Here is a 5,095-nt window from a genome sequence, read left to right on the forward strand (position 1 = left end):
TCGTTTTTCGACAAAATTTTTTGAATTTTGGGCGCGTAAATTAATTTTATTTTGTGACGGATTGGGACGGGAAATTCCGTCGCAAAACGCAATATAAAACCACGAGTCGTCTTCTTTATCAGACTTCAAAATTTTCGGAAAAAATAAAATAAAAATCGAAATTTTTTTTCTAAATCCTCCAAAGATCGCCAAATTTCTCCCATAAGGTAATATATATGTATTTATGTATATATATATGTGTGTGTTTGATGTGTTTGTGTGTGTTTATGTATGTGTATGTGTGTGTAAGTGAATGTGTATATGTGTGAATGTGTATGTGTGTGTTTATATATGTGTAAGTATGAATGTGTATATATGTGAATGTGTATGTGTGTGTTTATATGTATGTGTATGTGTATATATATATGTGAATGTGAATATGTATGTGTATGTATATGTGATTGTATGTGTATATGAATATGTGTATATGTGTGTGTTTATATGTATGTGTATGTGTTTGTGAAATTATGTGTGTGTTTATATGTATGTATGTGTATATATATATATGTGAATGTGAATATGTATGTGTATGTATATGTGATTGTATGTGTATATGAATATGTGTATATGTGTGTGTTTATATGTATGTGTATGTGTTTGTGAAATGTGTATGTGTATGAATATTTATGTATGTGTATATGTGTATATGTGTGAATGTGTATGTGTGTTTGTGTATATGAAAATATGTGTATATATATGTATGTATATGTATGTATATTTGTATGTATGTAATGTATGTGTATGAATGTATGTGTATGTGAAAATGTATATATGTATGTGTATATATAGTATATAATTTTTTTATATATTTTTTTAAAAATTTTAAAACATTTGCGACGGAATGCGACGGAAAAAAATCCGTCGCAAATTTGCGACGGAATTATCCGTCACTTTCCGTCGCAAAACGCAGATTAACGACCGTTATACGTTTGCGACAGCGCTATACCGACGGAAATAAATCCGTCGCATTCCGTCGCAAATTCTTAATTGCGACGGATTTCCTTTATATTTGCGACAGATTTTTCCGTCGCTATATAACTATTTTCTTGTAGTGGAAGTCGATGCATCCCATCTCCAGGTTCGTCTCGATATCCATTCTCTGCATGGGTTAACCCAACTACTACACGTTTCCTCTTCCGCAAGTTCTTCACCATTACATTAAGAGAGATCTCAGATTGCACCAAGTTGGAATCTCCCTTAAGAATAATCATCTTTCCATTTTGTTAGGACTTGAGAGTGTGCCGCCTCCAATCTATCAACGTCTCTCCTAAGGTGTCGATACCCGAGTATAACATCTGCACTTCCTAGGTCAAATACCAAAAAATCCGCCAAAACCTCCACGTCTTGGACAATCATAGATAAATTTTTGCACTTTCCCGGGCTAATCAACACCTCTCCGTTACCGACAGAAATCTGATACTCTCGGAATGTGTCAAACATGAGATCGAGCTGAGACACAAACAGGTTGGAGATGAAGTTATCCATGGTCCCACTATCAATCAAGATGACCATGTGTTGGCCCAGAAGCTCACCAACGATCCTCATTGTGTGCCTCGAACTTATTCCTACGATTGAATTAAAGGACAACTTAGCAACTCGATTATCTTCCTCTTCGTCCGAACCCCCTTCCTTGTCATTGGTTATGAAAAGTTGAAGAGTACGTATTGGACAACGGTGTCCAAGATACCATATTCCATCACATCGAAAACAAATACCCTTGGCTCGCTTCTCTTCCATTTGCGCAAAGGTAAGTTGTACCGCTCCTGATAGAGCCGACATAGTGTTGTTGTTGATTGACAGTGAGGCTCCGCTAGTTAGAGGTGACGAGAATTGGGGTGAACGGTTTATGTATGTCTCACCCGAGCTCTCCCAAAGTTAGGGTGTCAGATGATTGACCTCTCCGTCCTCAATGAACCTGGATTGCTCCACGCGATGAGCCATCTCCATGATCTACAAAAGATCAGACAAAGGGAATAGTTTCACATACTTGGCGATCCCTGGCTTGAGACCGCGTAGGAATGCCTTCTTGAGGTATTCAGGACTCAAATCGCGAGCTTGTGCTCGGATCTCATCAAAGCGTTTCTATACTCCGTAACCGATCCAGTTTGGTCCAACACCATCAAATTCTCATAGGTTGAACCCGACTCTCCTTTGCCAAAACGAATCAACAACCGCTCCTTGAAATCCTCCCATCCCGAAAAGGGTTTTGCAACCTCTTCACACTAAATCTAAATCATTGCATCTCCAGACATATGCCACAATACAATCTCCTTCTTCTCTTCTTCGGGTGTCTGATAGAAGAGAAAATACCGTTCAACCTACATCAACCATCCTTCCAAGTTCTCACCATCAAAGGAAACCAATTTCGTCTTCTTACTGTACGGTCGTGGTTTCTCTGTTCTCAAAGCGTTGCGGTTCAGTGGTCTGTCTTCCCCACTCGGTTTCAACCCCGAATGCTGCTTGTGATCTCTGTTCCTAACCTACAGCCACACTACCCCGCAGTACGGTGGGGTTTGCCGGACTCGGTCGGCCCGGTTGGTTTAGGGCTCGTTCTAGTCGTGCTCCCATGGCCTCCCACACACGCATGAAGTCAGCCCGCATAGTGCTCACGACCTGTAAAATTTCAGACAAAACGGGATCCTGAACCTGAGAGGGGTTACCGAAACTCCCCAATGTTGTGGGTGTGCCGGTGGTTCCTATGCAGCAACGGCGTAGCCTGGTGCCGGTTCGCTCGCCTCCGACGAGTCCTGATGCGGCTCCTCCAGCAACGTCGCAGTCGTGTCTCTGTGTTGGGTGTCTTTTCCTCCTCGAGTTGTTGCCATACCTTCGTCGGAAACTTGTGCTTTTCAGTCGTCACTCCTCCTTGATGCTCATCGGTCGCCGTCGTCGTGTCGCATTCCAAGAGAAGAGAGAGATGAGCGAGACTGAGCTGCGCTGGTGTTCGAGTTCATCGCGTCCACCGTTGAGTCTCGCCGGTGTCGCCTCTTCCTGTCTGACCGCCACATCCGTCGTTTGGGTCTCGTCGGTGCTTCGAGTGCGACGCGTTCGGTGCTGCTCTCCGGTAGCTGCGTGTCGGCTCCCTTTGGAGAAGAATCGCATATCAGAGTGAGAAGGAGTGCTGTTTGCTAAGTCTGTGTTGTGTGGCTCGATGAATCTTGCTGAAAAAAAATGTGATTTTTCCCAGATGTCTGACTCTGATACCAATTGTTGATTTTGGTTTGATTACTTGGTGTAAACCCTAAATTTACACCAAGTAATCAAACCAAAATCAACAAAGAACCAAGAACATTAGGGTTTCAAGGTTTCCCTTCCTCTAATTCTTTGATCAAGTATTTTCTTGATAGGGTTTTCCCCTTATATACAATATCAAAAGTGGCTAATGTCATTAGGGGTTTTCCCCTAGATGTACATTATTGTTCCTTCCATATACTAGATAAAACTAATTAACTTAACTCCTTAGTTCTTGTTTGAAGAAAGCAGGTTTCTATCATAGTCATAGTTGTGCCTCCTTTGTTGAACTTCATTTCAAGTCCTTTGAAGTCAAATTGAATGTTACCCAGTGTTCTCAACCATTGCACCCCCAAGATTACATCCGTCCTGCCCAACCCCAACGGAAGAAAATCTGCCACCACCTCCAAAATCTGCAACCTTAAAGGGATTGATTTAGAAATACCCTCTCTCTTCACTGTCAATCATGTTCCCAAGAACACTCCATAGTTGGTTGTACTAACAGTTTAATTGACAATCTTTCAATCACCTCTATTGACAAGAAATTGTGGGTTGCACCACTATCAATCATCACTACAACCTCTTGCTTATCAGTAACGCCCCTCACCTTCAGAGTTTTCGAAGAAGTGAAACGGACAACAAAATTCATAGAAAGCTAGAGCATTTCACTCATTTCCAACTGCTTTACCGGTAATGATTCTATCCTGTCCTCATCCTCCAGTAGCCATTCAGTCTCCCCCTGACCACAATCACCTGCAACTCTTTATTCTTACAATGATGTCCCACATAATATTTTACATCACATCTAAAACATAAACATTTCTTCTTTCTTTCGTCAATCTCCGAATCAGTCATTCGTTTGAAAGCTGTATGCAAAAGTCAATAGTCATCCCAATCACAAAATTTTCCTCGACTTTTCTGCAAGTTATACCAATTCAGAGCTTTGCCATCTATACTCAGAGAGGCCAAACTAAACGAAGTTTCTCTTCATCTGTACAACTACTGAGTTCAAAGTAATGATATGCTCTCGCAATCCATCCTGTAACATTGAATCCTTTGAAAACTGGCATTTCAATCTTCCTCAATTTTGTTGCAATATTTCCGACAAATCTCGCATTTGAATTCGTGTCAACAACATCATCATCTGAACGCTCCACCGATCTGATTGCAGATGATGACTGCAAAATATCAACTGGCTTAATCGACGATTTTTCGATTGGTGCCTGTTGCAGCGACATTTTCGGTGATTGAACCTCATAATCTTGTCGCTCCCGATCCGATTTCATCAACTCACTCAACTCAACCAACATTTTCTCCATCAAGTGCATCTTCAAACATTCCTTCTGCATTTTCGCCATTGATGTTCGAAAATCCACCATTCTCGCCTCAATCTTTCCAAATGTTCATTCACTATCTCCTCCAATTGCTCCAGTTTTTGGCTATTGTTCCTCCAATTGCTCCAATTTCTGACTATTGTTCTTCGCCGTTGTTGATCAAAGACGTGCTCTGATACCAAATTTGATTGGATTTGCACCTCAATCTCTGATCTTCAGCTCTTTTCCCTTACGATCTTGGATAAACTTGATTAGAGAGTGGTCTCCAACTCTCTTCCCTTATAATCTTTTTTCCCAAATTCCAGAATAAAACCCATACTAACCCACACATGCAACTATATACAGGTTAGCTAAAAAACAATCAATGTTGAGCTGGCAAACTGACCTCTAATCGTCTCTAACCAACTTTTGCAACTACTAACAGAACATAGCTTAAGGACGGCAGATTCTTCACTTTTCCTTGTCATCACCTTCTGCAACTCTTTCATATCGTG

The 5,095-nt window shown here is 41.1% G+C and overlaps 1 protein-coding gene across 2 annotated transcripts in view; it reads left to right on the plus strand.

Moving 5' to 3' along the window:
- LOC104810702 overlaps nucleotides 1-5,095 on the plus strand; it is an 11,403-nt gene that overhangs the window by 4,055 nt on the left and 2,253 nt on the right. The window lies entirely within an intron of this gene.

Source organism: Tarenaya hassleriana, unplaced genomic scaffold, assembly GCF_000463585.1.
Source record: "Tarenaya hassleriana unplaced genomic scaffold, ASM46358v1 Cleome19, whole genome shotgun sequence".
Taxonomy (NCBI): Eukaryota; Viridiplantae; Streptophyta; class Magnoliopsida; order Brassicales; family Cleomaceae; genus Tarenaya; species Tarenaya hassleriana.